This window comes from Phyllobates terribilis, unplaced genomic scaffold (assembly GCF_046119375.1).
Source record: "Phyllobates terribilis strain yellow unplaced genomic scaffold, ASM4611937v1 Scaffold_3__8_contigs__length_932513732, whole genome shotgun sequence".
Taxonomy (NCBI): domain Eukaryota; kingdom Metazoa; phylum Chordata; class Amphibia; order Anura; family Dendrobatidae; genus Phyllobates; species Phyllobates terribilis.
The window spans coordinates 2,386,278-2,408,315 of NW_027362763.1; the positions used below are offsets into that span (position 1 = coordinate 2,386,278).

General features: G+C 41.5%; 16 non-coding genes across 16 annotated transcripts; all 16 read left to right on the forward strand.

The window, feature by feature from the left end:
- Window positions 1–8,323: 8,323 nt before the first annotated feature.
- Window positions 8,324–8,395, forward strand: TRNAG-CCC (transfer RNA glycine (anticodon CCC)). Its single transcript has one exon. It is a non-coding gene; the product is annotated as a tRNA-Gly (tRNA).
- Window positions 8,396–8,491: 96 nt separating this feature from the next.
- TRNAG-CCC (transfer RNA glycine (anticodon CCC)) lies at window positions 8,492–8,563 on the forward strand. Its single transcript has one exon. It is a non-coding gene; the product is annotated as a tRNA-Gly (tRNA).
- Window positions 8,564–9,001: 438 nt separating this feature from the next.
- On the forward strand, window positions 9,002–9,073 carry TRNAG-UCC (transfer RNA glycine (anticodon UCC)). Its single transcript has one exon. It is a non-coding gene; the product is annotated as a tRNA-Gly (tRNA).
- Window positions 9,074–10,422: 1,349 nt separating this feature from the next.
- On the forward strand, window positions 10,423–10,494 carry TRNAG-UCC (transfer RNA glycine (anticodon UCC)). The gene has a single exon. It is a non-coding gene; the product is annotated as a tRNA-Gly (tRNA).
- A 1,183-nt stretch (window positions 10,495–11,677) lies between these two features.
- TRNAG-CCC (transfer RNA glycine (anticodon CCC)) lies at window positions 11,678–11,749 on the forward strand. The gene has a single exon. It is a non-coding gene; the product is annotated as a tRNA-Gly (tRNA).
- A 96-nt stretch (window positions 11,750–11,845) lies between these two features.
- TRNAG-UCC (transfer RNA glycine (anticodon UCC)) lies at window positions 11,846–11,917 on the forward strand. The gene has a single exon. It is a non-coding gene; the product is annotated as a tRNA-Gly (tRNA).
- Window positions 11,918–12,188: 271 nt separating this feature from the next.
- On the forward strand, window positions 12,189–12,260 carry TRNAV-UAC (transfer RNA valine (anticodon UAC)). Its single transcript has one exon. It is a non-coding gene; the product is annotated as a tRNA-Val (tRNA).
- Window positions 12,261–13,099: 839 nt separating this feature from the next.
- TRNAG-CCC (transfer RNA glycine (anticodon CCC)) lies at window positions 13,100–13,171 on the forward strand. Its single transcript has one exon. It is a non-coding gene; the product is annotated as a tRNA-Gly (tRNA).
- Window positions 13,172–13,267: 96 nt separating this feature from the next.
- On the forward strand, window positions 13,268–13,339 carry TRNAG-UCC (transfer RNA glycine (anticodon UCC)). Its single transcript has one exon. It is a non-coding gene; the product is annotated as a tRNA-Gly (tRNA).
- A 1,183-nt stretch (window positions 13,340–14,522) lies between these two features.
- TRNAG-CCC (transfer RNA glycine (anticodon CCC)) lies at window positions 14,523–14,594 on the forward strand. Its single transcript has one exon. It is a non-coding gene; the product is annotated as a tRNA-Gly (tRNA).
- A 96-nt stretch (window positions 14,595–14,690) lies between these two features.
- TRNAG-UCC (transfer RNA glycine (anticodon UCC)) lies at window positions 14,691–14,762 on the forward strand. The gene has a single exon. It is a non-coding gene; the product is annotated as a tRNA-Gly (tRNA).
- A 1,181-nt stretch (window positions 14,763–15,943) lies between these two features.
- On the forward strand, window positions 15,944–16,015 carry TRNAG-CCC (transfer RNA glycine (anticodon CCC)). The gene has a single exon. It is a non-coding gene; the product is annotated as a tRNA-Gly (tRNA).
- A 96-nt stretch (window positions 16,016–16,111) lies between these two features.
- TRNAG-UCC (transfer RNA glycine (anticodon UCC)) lies at window positions 16,112–16,183 on the forward strand. The gene has a single exon. It is a non-coding gene; the product is annotated as a tRNA-Gly (tRNA).
- Window positions 16,184–17,366: 1,183 nt separating this feature from the next.
- On the forward strand, window positions 17,367–17,438 carry TRNAG-CCC (transfer RNA glycine (anticodon CCC)). Its single transcript has one exon. It is a non-coding gene; the product is annotated as a tRNA-Gly (tRNA).
- Window positions 17,439–17,534: 96 nt separating this feature from the next.
- On the forward strand, window positions 17,535–17,606 carry TRNAG-UCC (transfer RNA glycine (anticodon UCC)). The gene has a single exon. It is a non-coding gene; the product is annotated as a tRNA-Gly (tRNA).
- A 4,017-nt stretch (window positions 17,607–21,623) lies between these two features.
- Window positions 21,624–21,695, forward strand: TRNAG-CCC (transfer RNA glycine (anticodon CCC)). The gene has a single exon. It is a non-coding gene; the product is annotated as a tRNA-Gly (tRNA).
- The last annotated feature ends 343 nt before the right edge of the window (window positions 21,696–22,038 follow it).

The following is a 22,038-nucleotide window of genomic DNA, read 5'->3' on the forward strand; positions in this document are numbered from 1 at the left end:
AGGACCAGACGCAGAAGGTTCTGACCATAATGTAGACCCTCATTCCCAAACTGTAACTCCTGTTGGTGGAGACAATGAGGAAGACGATGATAAGACTCAAATACCTGATTGGAGCGACAACTTTAGTTTTTTGTCAGGGCAGGAACAGGTTGGCTCTGAGGACGACGGGTGTGATAACGCACAGGGTGATGATGATGAGGTTGGAGATCCCACTTACTGTCAACCCACAGTCAGCCAAGAGATGAGGTCAGCAGAGGAGGTGGAGGAAGATGCTAGTGACGACGAGGTCAGGTTGCGCCTTCCTGGACAGAGACGTAGTACTGGAAGCACGTCAACAACTGCATCCTCAAACACAACTCTGCCTCTCACCACAAGTCGTGGTGGCTCTTCAGGTCGCATGGGTGCTAAGCCTTGCATACCCTGGGCATTTTTTCAGATCGATAAAGATGACCCAACTCGTGTTATCTGTAACATTTGTCAGCAAAAGCTAAGTAGAGGCCAAAAAATACATAGTTTGAGTACTTCATGCATGAACCGGCACATGGACATGAAGCATAAGTTGCAGTGGGAAGCTCAGTGTGCTACAATGCGGCCTAGCCGGCCGGGCCAACCACCGTCTGCCATATCTTGTGCATCCGCGGCCTCTTCATCCTCTGTGACTGGGGGGACAGCAGTCACACCTATTTTGGGGCGCACACCTGCCACCTCTTTACCCGCAACAGCCAGCGTGATTGGCAGGTCATCATTTTCTTTGGAGGTGGTAACACCAGCTGGTGTTGAGCGCTGTCCGACATCGATAGCACCACCTTTGTATCAAGGCAACCTAACATGTCCGCCTGCATCTTCCTCACAGACCGGCAGTTTGCCGGGGACACCCTTATCAACCCCGTCTAAGCACAATAGCCAGCCCTCGGTCCCTCAGATGTGGACAAGTAAAAGACCATTTCCTCCTAGCCATGAGAAAGCTAAGAGGTTGAATTTCACCATCTGCAAGCTCTTGGCTACAGAAATGCTGCCTTTCCGCCTGGTGGACACAGAGGATTTTCGAGACCTTATGTCCGTCGCAGTGCCCCAATACCAGATGCCCAGTCGGCACTACTTCTCAAAGAAAGGTGTGCCTGCGCTCCACCAGCATGTCGCACACAACATCACCGCTTCTTTGAGAAACTCTGTGTGTGACAGGGTGCATTTCACCACAGACACTTGGACGAGTAGGCATGGACAGGGGCGTTACATGTCGCTGACTGGGCACTGGGTAACTATGGTGACAGCAGGACAAGGGGCTGCTGTCCAAGTCTTGCCGTCCCCACGAGTTGTGCGTCAATCCTCTTTATGTCAAAGTTCCTCCACTGCTTCTGCCTCCTCAACCTCCTCTCGGTCTTCCACCTGCACCCAAAGCCTGTCTGGTCATGCCACAAGCTTTCTAACTGCGCAGAAGGGATCCTGCACACCTCCTTACTATGCTGGCAGTAGGGCTCAACGTCATCAGGCGGTTTTTACATTGAAATGTCTGGGAAATGTGAGTCACACAGCTGAGGAGTTGTGGTCAGCTCTGGAGAACCAATTTCATGAATGGTTGTCTCCACTGGACCTGAAACCAGGGAAGGCTGTGTGCGACAATGCTGCAAACCTGGGTGCGGCCCTTCGCCGGGGCAATGTCACACACGTGCCTTGTATGGCTCACGTGTTGAACCTGGTTGTCCAGCAATTTTTAGCCCACTATCCCAGACTAGATGGCCTTCTGCAGAGGGCACGGTCGCTGTGTGCTCACTTCCGCCATTCGCATCCCGCAGCTCAGCGACTTACATCTCTACAGAAGTCGTTGGGCCTGCCACTTCACCGGCTAAAATGCGATGTGCCTACCCGGTGGAATTCAACTCTGCACATGTTGCAGCGACTGTGGCAGCACCGACAAGCCCTGGTGCAATACGTTCTGACGTATAGCCTGGGCCAACGAGATCCAGAGGTGGGGCAAATCACGCTGGAGGAGTGGTCTCAGATCAGGGACCTATGCACCCTTCTGCACAGTTTTGAAATGGCGACGAAGATGTTTAGTGCTGACGATGCCATTATCAGCATGACTATTCCGGTGATTTACATGCTGGAGCACATGTTAAACAGAATTCGGAGACAGGTGGTGGCAAAAGAGGAGGTGGAGGAAGTAGAGGAGGAGGAGTTGTATGCGGAAGGGCTAACATCTGCAAGGTCCAGACGGTCGGCAGCACCGAGGCGGCAGGCATGTGAGGGTGGGGGAGATGGTTTTACCAGGGCGCATGGTAGCAGCCAAACTAGTGAGGAAGGTGCAGGAGCCCAGGAAGAAGTGGAGAACGAACTGATGGAAGACTCATCAGATGAGGGAGACCTTGATCACATTTTTGTTGTGCGAGGTTGGGGGGAGAGGACAGAGGAAGGAAGCATGATTGTTACCTCGCCACCAACACAACAGGGACTTGGTGCTCCTGGATGCGCAACACACATGAGTGCCTTCTTGCTGCACTACCTGCAACATGACCCTCGAATTGTGAGAATTAGAAATAATCCTGACTACTGGGTTGCCACACTGTTAGATCCCCGGTACAAAAGTAAATTTGCAGAAATTATTCCTGCCATAGAAAGGGATGCACGCATGCAGGAGTATCAGCAGAGACTGTTGCAGAATCTTACATGTGCTTTTCCACAAAATACCAGTGGTGCACATAGTGAATCTCACAGTTCCAACTTGCCAACCGTGGGACCGTCAAGTGTTCAGCACTCAAACCGTAACAGAACCACAGTATCTGCTGGTAACATCAATTTTGCGGAATCATTTCACCACTTTTTTAGCCCATCCTTTGCAAGGCCACAGGAGACAAGAAGTCTGACACATAGTCAACGCCTAGAGACGATGGTACAGGAGTATCTCCAAGTAAACATTGAAGCCACGACTGTGTCACTGGACCCTTGCTCTTTTTGGGCTTCCAATCTGGATAAATGGCCGGAGCTAGCCACTTACGCCTTGGAGATCTTGTCATGCCCCGCAGCCAGCGTTCTGTCTGAACGTGTGTTCAGCGCTGCTGGTGGTGTGCTGACAGATAAGTGCACGCGGCTCTCCACTGATAATGTAGACAGACTCACGTTCATAAAGATGAACAAATCATGGATCCGAAACGACTTTTCTACCCCTGTGTCATCCTGGGGAGAGTAAAAGCTTGATGATTGGTTAAAATCACCCTACCAACCGTTTTAAGCTTTCAAATTACTAATCATGTTTATCTGTATCTTGGCTGGAAAATAATTTGGGCTTTGTAGCAGTGTGCAGCACTGATCCTATTAGGCCATCTATACTAAAGCTTCACCAGATTTAAAATTAATAATAATTTTTAGCTGCATCTAGCCCGGAAAATAATTTTGGGGCTCCGAGATGCGCAAGACACATAAGTGCCTTCTTGCTGCACTACCTGCAGCATGACCCTCATATTGTCAGAATTCGAAGTAATCATGACTACTGGGTTGCCACAGTCTTAGATCCCCCAAACTTTTCGATCAACCTTTTCATTTTAATAAAGACCAAAAAAATGGTCATTTTTGAAATTATAAGCATTAGCAGGTTGTTAGAAACTGAAATCAAACAGTTTTCAACTCAAAACTTTATTCTAGGTGATGTTACATTTTCACATAGGACCCCTTGTTCGAAAGGAGCTTCTGAACTCTCTCGTCCATTGAATTTGTCAGGTTTTGGATGGTTTCTGCTTCAATTGTTTTGCATGAGGACAGAATACCCTCCCAGAGCTGTTGCTTAGATGTGAACTGCCTCCCGCCATCATAGACACTCCTTTTAATGATGCTCCAAAGGTCCTGAATGGGGTAGAGGTCAGGGGAGCATGGGGGTCACACCATAAGTTTGTCCCCTTTTATGCCCATATCAGCCAGAGATGCAGATGTTTTATGTGCAGCATGAGATGGTGCATTATCATGCAGAAAAATGATCTTGCTGTGAAATACACGGTTCTTCTTCTTGAACCATGGCAGGAAGTGCTGTTTGAGAAAAATCCACATACATTATGGAGTTCATCTTTAGCGCCTTCAGGGATCCTAAAGGGGCCGACAATCTCTCTCCCCATGATTCCAGCCCAAAACATTACTCCACCTCCTCCTTGTTGGCGCTGTAGCCGTGTTTGCGTGGGGTGTCCATCAACCAGCCATCCTCCACTCCATCCATCTGGACCATCGAGCGCTGCACGGCACTCATCCGTGAACAAAACAGTTTTGAAATCAGTCTTCATGTAATGTTTGGCCCACTGGAGCCGTTTCTGCTTGTGTGAAGTGGATAGAGGAGGTCGACAGGATGGCGTATGCACAGCTGCAAACCTCTGAAGGACCCTGCATCTTGTTGTTCTGGGGACGTTGGAGGCACAAGCAGCTTCAAAAACTTGTCTGCTGCTATGACAAGGCTTTTTTGCCGCTGCTCTTTCAACCTGACGTAATTGCCTGTAGGAAAGAGTCCTCAATTTGCCCTTATCAGCACGCACACGTGTGTACTGTAAATCAGCTACATACTTCTTGATTGCCAAGACACTTCATCCTGATCATCGCACAATGTTGATTGTAGTCATGCCTTGACCTAAACACTCCACAATTTGTTGCTTCTCAGCAGCCGACACATCCTTTTTCTTTCCCATTTTGGCAGAAAATGTAGGCTGCTTAATAATGTGAGAGAGCCTTCTTAAGTAGTCTTGCCTTTCATTGGACACACCTGCCAAACTAATTAGCACAGGTGTCTGCAATTGCTTACAGTGATATAAAGAGCCCTGACACGCATCACCATCAATGAGTTTAACTGACAAACAAACAAATTCTTCCCTTATCACTCCTAAACACTTTTTGCATAATAATTTGGAACACAGTGTACATGTGCTTTTCCACAAAACACCAGTGGTTCACGTAGTGAATCTTACAGTTCTAACTTGCCAACCGTGGTCTGTATGGAGTTGTTCAATAAAGGGCCCAAAATTAAGATAACATAGATGGGAGAGGTCTCTATGAATAGGAATTCCTAAGTATTTGATACCCTGTGAGGGCCAGGCAAAGGGAAAGTTGGACTGGATGGAATCCTATATGGATTTGGGGAGGGAGACATCGAGGGCCTCAGACTTCGCTGCATTGATTTTAAAATTTGACCATGTAACAAAGTGATCTATTTCAGCCATAACAGCATGGATGGATATATGTGATTGAGTGATATATACTAGGACATCATCAGCAAATAGAGAGCACTTGTACTCGGTGCCTCCCACCTCAATCCACCTAATATTGGGGTTATGGCGAATTGATGAGAGCAGGTGCTCCGTCACTAGGATGTATAAGAGAGGGGACAGAGGACATCCCTGCCTTGTCCCATTGGTGATTGTGAAAGGTGATGAAAATGTTCTGATGCACCCCCTGGGCCTTGGGACACCCGAAGCCGGACCCTTTTTGGTGGATGCTGGTGGTTGTAGTCTTCGTGGCGGCGACCCGGTTCCGTGGCTCAGGGTGGTCAAACCAGTGGCGGAACTATTTATGTGGTTTTGATGTTTAAATGTCCGACTACGCCACCCGTGGATTGCGGTCAGAGTGAACTGCCGCTACAGGGCAGACTGCTGAGGCTGGTGTTGTGGGTGCATCAGAGCGTAGCATAACTCCCCACGGGAGGAGTGTAGCCTCAGGGCAGTGTATGCGGAGGATGGGGGTGATGGTGCAGGGCAGCAGCAGTAACGACACGGAGTCAGTGATGCAGTTCAGGGCCTTTACTCACAGTTCTTATTATCCAGACCACGTCTGCAGGTAACGGCTGCCCACGTCGTACTGTGCTCACCAGGTGAGGGGCTCAGACAACTCCGAGATAACTTTGGAGCGCTTCACAGGACCCCCTTTGTGTGTCCTTTGTCTGGCCTTTCTTACCAACACTTCTGTCCGGCTGCCTCGGGCCTCCTCTTGGTAAACTTGGCGCCAGTTTCCCTGACCCTATGTGGTGCCTTCCTAGCGGGTGTAGCGAGGGGCTGCGCCACATAAAATGTCAGAGCCTCCGGTTTCTAGCTGAGGGTCATTTCCTGCCTCCACTAGTTCGGGGACCGGTCTCCCCCTTTGGCCTGACCCCTCCACGCAGGTGGATTCGGGCGTGCGGTGGCGACTCGCCCGTCCGCACCACTGGGATCCCTTCATTCCTCGTTCCTGGAGCCTTCTCCGCTCCTCCTCCTTCCTTCTCCCTCTTCCAGGCCTGGGCCTCTGTTACTAGGCCCGCCTCCAGAGCAGAGCTCATGCAGAGCCCCTGCTCCCTGCCACTTCTGCTCAGACTTCTCTGCACTGAACTAAGATGGTGCCCACCTTTTATACTCCCTTCTCAATGCACCCAGGAACTGCTTCCTCCCTGCTCCTGCACTACAGGGTTCCCCTTCCTCAGTGTTCCCTCCCCCCACTCCAGCCAGGGACAGGGACTGTCGTGCCCATCTCAGGGGCATATTGGTCGCCCTGCCCCACGGCATTATGGTGTAATGCATGCAGGTGTCGGGTCCTGATCCACACTCCATCCTTACCTGAGAGTGAGATATCACACCTCTGGGTGAGGTGCAATACCTCTGTAGCAACCGAGCCCTCAGGGTGCTACAGTTCCATTTATCTTCAGCCTAGGTGACGTATTGTGATACAGGGCCGTGATTTTGACTATAAAAGGGTCCCCTAGACCCCTACCCCAAGCTTTTTAAGAGAATCATATATGGCGTGCCAGGAGACTCTATGGAATGCTTTCTCAGCATCCAACGAGAGTATCTAATTACAAATTTTTAACTGCATCTAGCCCAGGAAATACTTTGTGCCTAGTAGCAGTGTCTGCTAGTCAGCGGATTATCCCGGCTGTTAAGCAAGCTACACCACCTGTAGTTTGGACACTTAATTTTTTCAAAGGAAATGCTTCGGGACCACGGGATACTCAGTGAAGAGCATCAGGAGGCACCCCAAGGCATAGGGGCTGGGACTGGCAGTAGGATGCCTTGCGGTGGACAGCCGAGCTCGATCCTTATAAAAGCTTTTTAACTGCAGCAGCTTTAGTGGACGCTACTGGAGCTGGAATTACGCGGCTGCTGGCATGAGACTTGCCCTCCAATAGATCCTGGTAAATGGATTTAAAGTGTATTCATTCAAATTAGAGAGACAATTTAAATTAAAAAGCTTAGAGCTGCCTCCACCACAGGGGGGCTCGCTCGACCCACCAGCAGACAGGCACCAGTATTGGGAGAGGGGGGCTGGCCATCAGGGTTCACCGCGGCTCTGGCACAAACCCGGCGACACGGAGGTGGCACGGGCAGGAGCGGACTGGCCGTGTCGGCTTCTCACTTTTTGGATTTTAGAAGGGCATGACATGCCTATATCTGTGTCTCCCCCTCCTTTTACTCCTCCACCTCTTGTATTTTCGCATGACTATATGTACTTGTCACTTTTCCATGTGTTTGTTATGTCTTCTGAGCAGTTTGTCAGCTTTTGGACACCTTTGAAGGTGTTTTCTATGTGTTTCTATGTGTTTTTGTTTGCCTGCCATTGGTTTTAATGGTGTTCAAAGGTGTTCGACGAACAGTTCGGCGAACACACGGGTGTTCGACGAACCGAACCGAACTCGAACACTACGGGGGTGGCTCAACACTACTCTTCAGTTGTTGATTAAACACTTTGTAGGGTTAGTCTCCAATATGAAAGCAATGTCAGGGTTGGCATTGGTGTTATGCTGGTGGGTGTAGTTGCTTTTAAAACAATAGGCCATAGTTTAATTCTTGAAGAACTCATTGTTTTTTTGCATTTGGTGGTGTTTGGACTCTTTTTCACTTTCTGTGCTAAGGCTTATGCTTTTATTTCTTTCTTGGTAACACTTTAGCTACCTTAGTTGGCAAAAAGCAAAGCTAATTGAGAGAATTTGTAGGCAGAGGTGGAAAAGCTACATAACTGATTCCAAAAACTCCTCTGTCTTTAGAGTTAGTGTTAAAAATGCCAAAAATGGCAGAGGTCTTTAGGGGTAATTTGGTGCTGGTGCTGACCCTTTGTAGTCTTTTTGAGCTAAGGCTCATAGTGTACTTTCTTTCTTGGTAAGAGTTTAGTTACCTTATTGGCAAAAAAGTGAAAATAATTGAGAGAATTGTAAGAATTGGTGGAAAAGCTCCATAGGTGATTCACAAGAATTCATCTTTGAGTTTTGGACAATGCTTTGCCTTGTTTTTAAACTTTTTAGTAATTGGCTCTTTCAAGACATATTCAGTCCTACTTTTTTAAGTAAAAGTTTAGCAGATTTAACAGCCATAATCCCAAACCAGTCAAGTTGGTTCATGCATTGGTGGTATAGTGGTGAGCATAGCTGCTTCCCAAGCAGTTGACCCGGGTTCGATTCGCGGCCAATGCAATACTTATGTAGTTTTATTTCTGGCATATCATACATTTTACAAACTATTTTGTAATGTTAGTGCAGAAAATGTAAAAAAAAAAGCTGACCCTGTAAGCATTGGTGGTATAGTGGTGAGCATAGCTGCCTCCCAAGCAGTTGACCTGGGTTCGATTCCCGGCCAATACAAAACACCGGTGTTTTTTTTTTTCAGGCACGTCATAATTTTTACTAACAATTTTGTAGGGTTAGTGCAGAAAATGTGAAAAAAATGCTGAGTACCTTAAGCATTTTTGGTATAGTGGTGAGCAAACCTGCCTTCCAAGCAGTCGACCTGCGATTGATTCCTGGTCAATGCAATACTTATGTGGGTTTTTTTTTCCTGGCATGTCTTACTTTTTACTAATAATTTTGTATTGTTAGTGCAGAAAATGTAAGAAAAAAACATGGCTTCTTTAAGTGTTGGTGGTATAGTGGTGAGCATAGCTGCTTCCCAAGCAGTTGACCCGGGTTCGATTCCCGGCCAATGAAATACTTATGTAGTTTTATTTCTGGCATATCATACATTTTACAAACTATTTTGTAATGTTAGTGCAGAAAATGTAAAAAAAAAAGCTGATCCTGTAAGCATTGGTGGTATAGTGGTGAGCATAGCTGCCTTCCAAGCAGTTGACCCGGGTTCGATTCCCGGCCAATGCAAAACATGGGAGTTTTTTTTTTTCAGGCACGTCATAATTTTTACTAACAATTTTGTAGGGTTAGTGCAGAAAATGTTAAAAAAATGCTGGGTACCTTAAGCATTTTTGGTATAGTGGTGAGCAAACCTGCCTTCCAAGCAGTTGACCTGCGATTGATTCCTGGCCAATGCAATACTTATGTGGGTTTTTTATTTCCTGGCACGTCTTACTTTTTACTAATAATTTTGTATTGTTAGTGCAGAAAATGTAAGAAAAAAACATGGCTTCTGAAAGTGTTGGTGGTATAGTGGTGAGCATAGCTGCCTTCCAAGCTGTTGACCCAGGTTCGATTCCTGGCCAACTCATGAATTGTTTTTCACATTTGGTGATGCTTTTAGTCTGTTTTAATTTTTAGTGTTAAGGCTCATGCTCTTCTTTCTTCTTAGAGTTTAGCAACCACGAAAATGAGAAAAAAATTGAAGAGAATATTTCTTAGATTTTTTTCAACTGTCTCATCTAACTGATCTTCTGCTCTTCAGTTGTTGATTAAATACTTTGTAGGGTTAGTCTCCAATACGAAAGCAATGTCAGGGTTGGCATTGGTGTTATGCTGGTGGGTGTAGTTGCTTTTAAAACAATAGGCCATAGTTTAATTCTTGAAGAACTCATTGTTTTTTTGCATTTGTTGGTGTTTGGACTCTTTTTCACTTTCTGTGCTAAGGCTTATGCTTTTATTTCTTTCTTGGTAACACTTTAGCTACCTTAGTGGGCAGAAAGCAAAGCTAATTGAGAGAATTTGTAGGCAGAGGTGGAAAAGCTACATAACTGATTCCAAAAACTCCTCTGTCTTTAGAGTTAGTGTTAAAAATGCCAAAAATGGCAGAGGTCTTTTGGGGGAATTTGGTGCTGCTGTTGACTCTTTGTAATCTGTTTGAGCTAAGGCTCATAGTGTACTTTCTTTCTTGGTAAGAGTTTAGTTACCTTATTGTCAAAAAAGTGAAACTAATTGAGAGAATTGTAAGAATTGGTGGAAAAGCTCCATAGCTGATTCACAAGAATTCATCTTTGAGTTTTGGACAAAGCTTTTCCTTCTTTTTAAACTTTTAGTAATTGGCTTTTTCAAGACATATTCAGTCCTCCTTTTTTTAAGTAAAACTTTAGCAGATTTAACAGCCATAATCCCAAACCAGTCAAGTTGGTTCATGCATTGGTGGTAAAGTGGTGAGCATAGCTGCTTCCCAAGCAGTTGACCCGGATTCTATTCCCGGCCAATGCAATACTTATGTAGTTTTATTTCTGGCATATCATACATTTTACAAACTATTTTGTAATGTTAGTGCAGAAAATGTAAAAAAAAAGCTGATCCTGTAAGCATTGGTGGTATAGTGGTGAGCATAGCTGCCTTCCAAGCAGTTGACCCGGGTTCGATTCCCGGCCAATGCAAAACATGGGTGTGTTTTTTATTCAGGCACGTCATAATGTTTACTAACAATTTTGTAGGGTTAGTGCAGAAAATGTGAAAAAAATGTTGGGTACCTTAAGCATTTTTGGTATAGTGGTGAGCAAACCTGCCTTCCAAGCAGTTGACCTGCGATTGATTCCTGGTCAATGCAATACTTATGTGGGTTTTTTTTTTCCTGGCACGTCTTACTTTTTACTAATAATTTTGTATTGTTAGTGCAGAAAATGTAAGAAAAAAACATGGCTTCTGTAAGTGTTGGTGGTATAGTGGTGAGCATAGCTGCCTTCCAAGCTGTTGACCCGGGTTCGATTCCTGGCCAACGCATGATTTGTTTTTCACATTTGGTGATGCTTTTAGTCTGTTTTAATTTTTCGTGTTAAGGCTCATGCTCTTCTTTCTTCTTAGAGTTTAGCAACCACGAAAATGAGAAAAAAATTGAAGAGAATATTTCTTAGATTTTTTTCAACTGTCTCATCTAACTGATCTTCTGCTCTTCAGTTGTTGATGAAATACTTTGTAGGGTTAGTCTCCAATACGAAAGCAATGTGAGGGTTGGCATTGGTGTTATGCTGGTGGGTGTAGTTGCTTTTAAAATAATAGGCCATAGTTTAATTCTTGAAGAACTCATTGTTTTTTTCCATTTGGTGGTGTTTGGACTCTTTTTCACTTTCTGTGCTAAGGCTTATGCTTTTATTTCTTTCTTGGTAACACTTTAGCTACCTTAGTGGGCAGAAAGCAAAGCTAATTGAGAGAATTTGTAGGCAGAGGTGGAAAAGCTACATAACTGATTCCAAAAACTCCTCTGTCTTTAGAGTTAGTGTTAAAAATGCCAAAAATGGCAGAGGTCTTTAGGGGGAATTTGGTGCTGCTGTTGACTCTTTGTAATCTGTTTGAGCTAAGGCTCATAGTTTACTTTCTTTCTTGGTAAGAGTTTAGTTACCCTATTGTCAAAAAAGTGAAACTAATTGAGAGAATTGTAAGAATTGGTGGAAAAGCTCCATAGCTGATTCACAAGAATTCATCTTTGAGTTTTGGACAATGCTTTGCCTTGTTTTTAAACTTTTTAGTAATTGGCTCTTTCAAGACATATTCAGTCCTCCTTTTTCTAAGTAAAACTTTAGCAGATTTAACAGCCATAATCCCAAACCACTCAAGTTGGTTCATGCATTGGTGGTATAGTGGAGAGCATAGCTGCTTCCCAAGCAGTTGACCCGGGTTCGATTCCCGGCCAATGCAATACTTATGTAGTTTTATTTCTGGCATATCATACATTTTACAAACTATTTTGTAATGTTAGTGCAGAAAATGTAAAAAAAAAAGCTGATCCTGTAAGCATTGGTGGTATAGTGGTGAGCATAGCTGCCTTCCAAGCAGTTGACCCGGGTTCGATTGCCGGCCAATGCAAAACATGGGTGTGTTTTTTTTTCAGGCACGTCATAATTTTTACTAACAATTTTGTAGGGTTAGTGCAGAAAATGTGAAAAAAATGCTGGGTACCTTAAGCATTTTTGGTATAGTGGTGAGCAAACCTGCCTTCCAAGCAGTTGACCTGCGATTGATTCCTGGTCAATGCAATACTTATGTGGGTTTTTTTTTTCCTGGCACGTCTTACTTTTTACTAATAATTTTGTATTGTTAGTGCAGAAAATGTAAGAAAAAAACATGGCTTCTGTAAGTGTTGGTGGTATAGTGGTGAGCATAGCTGCCTTACAAGCTGTTGACCCAGGTTCAATTCCTGGCCAACGCATGAATTGTTTTTCACATTTGGTGATGCTTTTAGTCTGTTTTAATTTTTCGTGTTAAGGCTCATGCTCTTCTTTCTTCTTAGAGTTTAGCAACCACGAAAATGAGAAAAAAATTGAAGAGAATATTTCTTAGATTTTTTTCAACTGTCTCATCTAACTGATCTTCTGCTCTTCAGTTGTTGATTAAATACTTTGTAGGGTTAGTCTCCAATACGAAAGCAATGTGAGGGTTGGCATTGGTGTTATGCTGGTGGGTGTAGTTGCTTTTAAAACAATAGGCCATAGTTTAATTCTTGAAGAACTCATTGTTTTTTTGCATTTGGTGGTGTTTGGAATCTTTTTCACTTTCTGTGCTAAGGCTTATGCTTTTATTTCTTTCTTGGTAACACTTTAGGTACCTTAGTGGGCAGAAAGCAAAGCTAATTGAGAGAATTTGTAGGCAGAGGTGGAAAAGCTACATAACTGATTCCAAAAACTCCTCTGTCTTTAGAGTTAGTGTTAAAAATGCCAAAAATGGCAGAGGTCTTTAGGGGGAATTTGGTGCTGCTGTTGACTCTTTGTAATCTGTTTGAGCTAAGGCTCATAGTGTACTTTCTTTCTTGGTAAGAGTTTAGTTACCTTATTGCAAAAAAGTGAAACTAATTAAGAGAATTGTAAGAATTGGTGGAAAATCTCCATAGCTGATTCACAAGAATTCATCTTTGAGTTTTGGACAATGCTTTGCCTTGTTTTTAAACTTTTTAGTAATTGGCTCTTTCAAGACATATTCAGTCCTCCTTTTTCTAAGTAAAACTTTAGCAGATTTAACGGCCATAATCCCAAACCAGTCAAGTTGGTTCATGCATTGGTGGTATAGTGGTGAGCATAGCTGCTTCCCAAGCAGTTGACCCAGGTTCGATTCCCGGCCAATGCAATACTTATGTAGTTTTATTTCTGGCATATCATACATTTTACAAACTATTTTGTAATGTTAGTGCAGAAAATGTAAAAAAAAAAGCTGATCCTGTAAGCATTGGTGGTATAGTGGTGAGCATAGCTGCCTTCCAAGCAGTTGACCCGGGTTCGATTCCCGGCCAATGCAAAACATGGGTGTGTTTTTTTTTCAGGCACGTCATAATTTTTACTAACAATTTTGTAGGGTTAGTGCAGAAAATGTGAAAAAAATGCTGGGTACCTTAAGCATTTTTGGTATAGTGGTGAGCAAACCTGCCTTCCAAGCAGTTGACCTGCGATTGATTCCTGGTCAATGCAATACTTATGTGGGTTTTTTTTTTCCTGGCACGTCTTACTTTTTACTAATAATTTTGTATTGTTAGTGCAGAAAATGTAAGAAAAAAACATGGCTTCTGTAAGTGCTGGTGGTATAGTGGTGAGCATAGCTGCCTTCCAAGCTGTTGACCCAGGTTCGATTCCTGGCCAACGCATGAATTGTTTTTCACATTTGGTGATGCTTTTAGTCTGTTTTAATTTTTCGTGTTAAGGCTCATGCTCTTCTTTCTTCTTAGAGTTTAGCAAGCACGAAAATGAGAAAAAAATTGAAGAGAATATTTCTTAGATTTTTTTCAACTGTCTCATCTAACTGATCTTCTGCTCTTCAGTTGTTGATTAAATACTTTGTAGGGTTAGTCTCCAATACGAAAGCAATGTCAGGGTGGGCATTGGTGTTATGCTGGTGGGTGTAGTTGCTTTTAAAACAATAGGCTATAGTTTAATTCTTGAAGAACTCATTGTTTTTTTGCATTTGGTGGTGTTTGGAATCTTTTTCACTTTCTGTGCTAAGGCTTATGCTTTTATTTCTTTCTTGGTAACACTTTAGCTACCTTAGTGGGCAGAAAGCAAAGCTAATTGAGAGAATTTGTAGGCAGAGGTGGAAAAGCTACATAACTGATTCCAAAAACTCCTCTGTCTTTAGAGTTAGTGTTAAAAATGCCAAAAATGGCAGAGGTCTTTAGGGGGAATTTGGTGCTGCTGTTGACTCTTTGTAATCTGTTTGAGCTAAGGCTCATAGTGTACTTTCTTTCTTGGTAAGAGGTTAGTTACCTTATTGTCAAAAAAGTGAAACTAATTGAGAGAATTGTAAGAATTGGTGGAAAAGCTCCATAGCTGATTCACAAGAATTCATCTTTGAGTTTTGGACAATGCTTTGCCTTGTTTTTAAACTTTTTAGTAATTGGCTCTTTCAAGACATATTCAGTCCTCCTTTTTCTAAGTAAAACTTTAGCAGATTTAACGGCCATAATCCTAAACCAGTCAAGTTGGTTCATGCATTGGTGGTATAGTGGTGAGCATAGCTGCTTCCCAAGCATTTGACCCGGGTTCGATTCCCGGCCAATGCAATACTTATGTAGTTTTATTTCTGGCATATCATACATTTTACAAACTATTTTGTAATGTTAGTGCAGAAAATGTAAAAAAAAAAGCTGATCCTGTAAGCATTGGTGGTATAGTGGTGAGCATAGCTGCCTTCCAAGCAGTTGACCCGGGTTCGATTCCCGGCCAATGCAAAACATGGGTGTGTTTTTTTTCAGGCACGTCATAATTTTTACTAACAATTTTGTAGGGTTAGTGCAGAAAATGTGAAAAAAATGCTGGGTACCTTAAGCATTTTTGGTATAGTGGTGAGCAAACCTGCCTTCCAAGCAGTTGACCTGCGATTGATTCCTGGTCAATGCAATACTTATGTGGGTTTTTTTTTTCCTGGCACGTCTTACTTTTTACTAATAATTTTGTATTGTTAGTGCAGAAAATGTAAGAAAAAAACATGGCTTCTGTAAATGTTGTTGGTATAGTGGTGAGCATAGCTGCCTTCCAAACAGTTGACCCGGGTTCAATTCCTGGCCAACGCATGAATTGTTTTTCACATTTGGTGATGCTTTTAGTCTGTTTTAATTTTTCGTGTTAAGGCTCATGCTCTTCTTTCTTCTTAGAGTTTAGCAACCACGAAAATGAGAAAAAAATTGAAGAGAATATTTCTTAGATTTTTTTCAACTGTCTCATCTAACTGATCTTCTGCTCTTCAGTTGTTGATTAAATACTTTGTAGGGTTAGTCTCCAATACGAAAGCAATGTGAGGGTTGGCATTGGTGTTATGCTGGTGGGTGTAGTTGCTTTTAAAACAATATGCCATAGTTTAATTCTTGAAGAACTCATTGTTTTTTTGCATTTGGTGGTGTTTGGAATCTTTTTCACTTTCTGTGCTAAGGCTTATGCTTTTATTTCTTTCTTGGTAACACTTTAGCTACCTTAGTGGGCAGAAAGCAAAGCTAATTGAGAGAATTTGTAGGCAGAGGTGGAAAAGCTACATAACTGATTCCAAAAACTCCTCTGTCTTTAGAGTTAGTGTTAAAAATGCCAAAAATGGCAGAGGTCTTTAGGGGGAATTTGGTGCTGCTTTTGACTCTTTGTAATCTGTTTGAGCTAAGGCTCATAGTGTACTTTCTTTCTTGGTAAGAGTTTAGTTACCTTATTGCAAAAAAGTGAAAATAATTGAGAGAATTGTAAGAATTGGTGGAAAAGCTACATAGCTGATTCACAAGAATTCATCTTTGAGTTTTGGACAATGCTTTGCCTTGTTTTTAAACTTTTTAGTAATTGGCTCTTTCAAGACATATTCAGTCCTCCTTTTTCTAAGTAAAACTTTAGCAGATTTAACGGCCATAATCCCAAACCAGTCAAGTTGGTTCATGCATTGGTGGTATAGTGGTGAGCATAGCTGCTTCCCAAGCAGTTGACCCGGGTTCTATTCCCGGCCAATGCAATACTTATGTAGTTTTATTTCTGGCATATCATACATTTTACAAACTATTTTGTAATGATAGTGCAGAAAATGTAAAAAAAAAAGCTGATCCTGTAAGCATTGGTGGTATAGTGGTGAGCATAGCTGCCTTCCAAGCAGTTGACCCGGGTTCGATTCCCGGCCAATGCAAAACATGGGTGTGTTTTTTTTTCAGGCACGTCATAATTTTAACTAACAATTTTGTAGGGTTAGTGCAGAAAATGTGAAAAAAATGCTGGGTACCTTAAGCATTTTTGGTATAGTGGTGAGCAAACCTGCCTTCCAAGCAGTTGACCTGCAATTGATTCCTGGTCAATGCAATACTTATGTGGGTTTTTTTTTTCCTGGCATGTCTTACTTTTTACTAATAATTTTGTATTGTTAGTGCAGAAAATGTAAGAAAAAAACATGGCTTCTGTAAGTGTTGGTGGTATAGTGGTGAGCATAGCTGCCTTCCAAGCTGTTGGCCCGGGTTCGATTCCTGGCCAACGCCTGAATTGTTTTTCACATTTGGTGATGCTTTTAGTCTGTTTTAATTTTTCGTGTTAAGGCTCATGCTCTTCTTTCTTCTTAGAGTTTAGCAACCACGAAAATGAGAAAAAAATTGAAGAGAATATTTCTTAGATTTTTTTCAACTGTCTCATCTAACTGATCTTCTGCTTTTCAGTTGTTGATTAAATACTTTGTAGGGTTAGTCTCCAATACGAAAGCAATGTCAGGGTTGGCATTGGTGTTATGCTGGTGGGTGTAGTTGCTTTTAAAACAATAGGCCATAGTTTAATTCTTGAAGAACTCATTGTTTTTTTCCATTTGGTGGTGTTTGGAATCTTTTTCACTTTCTGTGCTAAGGCTTATGCTTTTATTTCTTTCTTGGTAACACTTTAGCTACCTTAGTGGGCAGAAAGCAAAGCTAATTGAGAGAATTTGTAGGCAGAGGTGGAAAAGCTACATAACTGATTCCAAAAACTCCTCTGTCTTTAGAGTTAGTGTTAAAAATGCCAAAAATGGCAGAGGTCTTTAGGGGGAATTTGGTGCTGCTGTTCACTCTTTGTAATCTGTTTGAGCTAAGGCTCATAGTGTACTTTCTTTCTTGGTAAGAGTTTAGTTACCTTATTGTCAAAAAAGTGAAACTAATTGAGAGAATTGTAAGAATTGGTGGAAAAGCTCCATAGATGATTCACAAGAATTCATCTTTGAGTTTTGGACAATGCTTTGCCTTGTTTTTAAACTTTTTAGTAATTGGCTCTTTCAAGACATATTTAGTCCTCCTTTTTCTAAGTAAAACTTTAGCAGATTTAACGGCCATAATCCCAAACCAGTCACGTTGGTTCCTGCATTGGTGGTATAGTGGTGAGCATAGCTGCTTCCCAAGCAGTTGACCCAGGTTCGATTCCCGGCCAATGCAATACTTATGTAGTTTTATTTCTGGCATATCATACATTTTACAAACTATTTTGTAATGTTAGTGCAGAAAATGTAAAAAAAAAAGCTGATCCTGTAAGCATTGGTGGTATAGTGGTGAGCATAGCTGCCTTCCAAGCAGTTGACCCGGGTTCGATTCTCGGCCAATGCAAAACATGGGTGTGTTTTTTTTTCAGGCACGTCATAATTTTTACTAACAATTTTGTAGGGTTAGTGCAGAAAATGTGAAAAAAATGCTGGGTACCTTAAGCATTTTTGGTATAGTGGTGAGCAAACCTGCCTTCCAAGCAGTTGACCTGCGATTGATTCCTGGTCAATGCAATACTTATGTGGGTTTTTTTGTCCTGGCACGTCTTACTTTTTACTAATAATTTTGTATTGTTAGTGCAGAAAATGTAAGAAAAAAACATGGCTTCTGTAAGTGTTGGTGGTATAGTGGTGAGCATAGCTGCCTTCCAAGCTGTTGACCCGGGTTCGATTCCTGGCCAATGCATGAATTGTTTTTCACATTTGGTGATGCTTTTAGTCTGTTTTAATTTTTCGTGTTAAGGCTCATGCTCTTCTTTCTTCTTAGAGTTTAGCAACCACGAAAATGAGAAAAAAATTGAAGAGAATATTTCTTAGATTTTTTTCAACTGTCTCATCTAACTGATCTTCTGCTCTTCAGTTGTTGATTAAATACTTTGTAGGGTTAGTCTCCAATACGAAAGCAATGTCAGGGTTGGCATTGGTGTTATGCTGGTGGGTGTAGTTGCTTTTAAAACAATAGGCCATAGTTTAATTCTTGAAGAACTCATTGTTTTTTTCCATTTGGTGGTGTTTGGAATCTTTTTCACTTTCTGTGCTAAGGCTTATGCTTTTATTTCTTTCTTGGTAACACTTTAGCTACCTTAGTGGGCAGAAAGCAAAGCTAATTGAGAGAATTTGTAGGCAGAGGTGGAAAAGCTACATAACTGATTCCAAAAACTCCTCTGTCTTTAGAGTTAGTGTTAAAAATGGCAGAGGTCTTTAGGGGTAATTTGGTGCTGGTGCTGACTCTTTGTAATCTTTTTGAGCTAAGGCTCATAGTGTACTTTCTTTCTTGGTAAGAGTTTAGTTACCTTATATGCAAAAAAGTGAAAATAATTGAGAGAATTGTAAGAATTGGTGGAAAAGCTCCATAGCTGATTCACAAGAATTCATCTTTGAGTTTTGGACAATGCTTTGCCTTGTTTTTAAACTTTTTAGTAATTGGCTCTTTCAAGACATATTCAGTCCTCCTTTTTTAAGTAAAACTTTAGCAGATTTAACAGCCAAAATCCCAAACCAGTCAAGTGGGTTCATGCATTGGTGGTATAGTGGTGAGCCTAGCTGCTTCCCAAGCAATTGACCCGGGTTCAATTTCCAGCCAATGCAATACTTATGTAATTTTAATTCTGGCATATCATACATTTTACAAACTATTTTGTAATGTTAGTGCAGAAAATGTAAAAAAAAAAGCTGACCCTGCAAGCATTGGTGGTATAGTGGTCAGCATAGCTGCCTTCCAAGCAGTTGACCCGGGTTCGATTCTTGGCCAATGCAAAACATGGGTGTGTTTTTTTTTTCAGGCAAGTAATAATTTTTACTAACAATTTTGGAGGGTTAGTGCAGATAATGTGAAAAAAATGCTGGGTACCTTAAGCATTTTTGGTATAGTGGTGAGCAAACCTGCCTTCCAAGCAGTTGACCTGCGATTGATTCCTGGTCAATGCAATACTTATGTGGGTTTTTTTTCCTGGCACGTCTTACTTTTTACTAATAATTTTGTATTGTTAGTGCAGAAAATGTAAGAAAAAAACATGGCTTCTGTAAGTGTTGGTGGTATAGTGGTGAGAATCGCTGCCTTCCAAGTAGTTGACCCGAGTTTGATTCTCAGCCAACGCATGAATTGTTTTTCACATTTGCTGATGCTTTTAGTCTGTTTTAATTTTTCGTGTTAAGTCTCAGGCTCTTCTTTCTTCTTAGAGTTTAGCAACCACGAAAATGAGAAAAAAATTGAAGAGAATATTTCTTAGCTTTTTTTCAACTGTCTCATCTAACTGATCTTCTGCTCTTCAGTTGTTGATTAAACACTTTGTAGGGTTAGTCTCCAATATGAAAGCAATGTCAGGGTTGGCATTGGTGTTATGCTGGTGGGTGTAGTTGCTTTTAAAACAAAAGGCCATAGTTTAATTCTTGAAGAACTCATTGTTTTTTTGCATTTGGTGGTGTTTGGACTCTTTTTCACTTTCTGTGCTAAGGCTTATGCTTTTATTTCTTTCTTGGTAACACTTTAGCTACCTTAGTTGGCAGAAAGCAAAGCTAATTGAGAGAATTTGTAGGCAGAGGTGGAAAAGCTACATAACTGATTCCAAAAACTCCTCTGTCTTTAGAGTTAGTGTTAAAAATGCCAAAAATGGCAGAGGTCTTTAGGGGTAATTTGGTGCTGGTGCTGACTCTTTGTAATCTTTTTGAGCTAAGGCTCATAGTGTACTTTCTTTCTTGGTAAGAGTTTAGTTACCTTATTGGCAAAAAAGTGAAAATAATTGAGAGAAATGTAAGAATTGGTGGAAAAGCTACATAGCTGATTCACAAGAATTAATCTTTGAGTTTTGGACAATGCTTTTCCTTGTTTTTAAAATTTTTAGTAATTGGCTCTTTCAAGACATATTCAGTCCTCCTTTTTTAAGTAAAACTTTAGCAGATTTAACAGCCATAATCTCAAACCAGTCAAGTTGGTTCATCCATTGGTGGTATAGTGGTGAGCATAGCTGCTTCCCAAGCAGTTGACCCGGGTTCGATTTCCAGCCAATGCAATACTTATGTAGTTTTATTTCTGGCATATCATACATTTTACAAACTATTTTGTAATGTTAGTGCAGAAAATGTAAAAAAAAAAGCTGACCCTGTAAGCATTGGTGGTATAGTGGTGAGCATAGCTGCCTTCCAAGCAGTTGACCCAGGTTCAATACCCGGCCAATACAGAACATCGGTGTGTTTTTTTTTTCAGGCAAGTCATAATTTTTACTAACAATTTTGTAGGGTTAGTGCAGAAAATGTGAAAAAAATGCTGGGTACCTTAAGCATTTTTGGTATAGTGGTGAGCAAACCTGCCTTCCAAGCAGTTGACCTGCGATTGATTCCTCGTCAATGCAATACTTATGTGGGTTTTTTTTTCCTGGCACGTCTTACGTTTTACTAATAATTTCGTATTGTTAGTGCAGAAAATGTAAGAAAAAATTATGGCTTCTGTAAGTGTTGGTGATGTAGTGGTGAGAATCACTGCCTTCCAAGTAGTTTGACCCGAGTTCAATTCTCAGCCAACGCATGAATTGTTTTTCACATTTGGTGATGCTTTTAGTCTGTTTTAATTTTTCGTGTTAAGTCTCAGGCTCGTCTTTCTTCTTAGAGTTTAGCAACCACGAAAATGAGAAAAAAATTGAAGAGAATATTTCTTAGCTTTTATTCAACTGTCTCATCTAACTGATCTTCTGCTCTTCAGTTGTTGATTAAAAACTTTGTATGGTTAGTCTCCAATATGAAAGCAATGTCAGGGTTGGCATTGGTGTTATGCTGGTGGGTGTAGTTGCTTTTAAAACAAATGGCCATAGTTTAATTCTTGAAGAACTCATTGTTTTTTTGCATTTGGTGGTGTTTGGTCTCTTTTTCACTTTCTGTGCTAAGGCTTATGCTTTTATTTCTTTCTTGGTAACACTTTAGCTACTTTAGTTGGCAAAAAGCAAAGCTAATTGAGAGAATTTGTAGGCAGAGGTGGAAAAGCTACATAACTGATTCCAAAAACTCCTCTGTATTTACAGTTAGTGTTAAAAATGCCAAAAATGGCAGAGGTCTTTAGGGGTAATTTGGTGCTGGTGCTCACTCTTTGTAATCTTTTTCAGCTAAGGCTCATAGTGTACTTTCTTTCTTGGTAAGAGTTTAGTTACCTTATTGGCAAAAAAGTGAAAATAATTGAGAGAATTGTAAGAATTGGTGGAAAAGCTCCATAGCTGATTCACAAGAATTCATCTTTGAGTTTTGGACAATGCTTTGCCTTGTTTTTAAACTTTTTAGTAATTGGCTCTTTCAAGACATATTCAGTCCTCCTTTTTTTAAGTAAAACTTTAGCAGATTTAACAGCCATAATCCCAAACCAGTCAAGCTGTTTCATCCATTGGTGGTATAGTGGTTAGCATAGCTGCTTCCCAAGCAGTTGACCCGGGTTCGATTCCCGGCCAATGCAATACTTATGTAGTTTTATTTCTGGCATATCATACATTTTACAAACTATTTTGTAATGTTAGTGCAGAAAATTTAAAAAAAAAAAGCTGATCCTGTAAGCATTGGTGGTATAGTGGTGAGCATAGCTGCCTTCCAAGCAATTGACCAGGGTTCGATTCCTGGCCAATGCAAAACATAGGTGTGTTTTTTTTTCAGGCACGTCATAATTTTTACTAACAATTTTGTAGGGTTAGTGCAGAAAATGTGAAAAAAATGCTGGGTACCTTAAGCATTTTTGGTATAGTGGTGAGCAAGCCTGCCTTCCAAGCAGTTGACCTGCGATTGATTCCTGGTCAATGCAATAC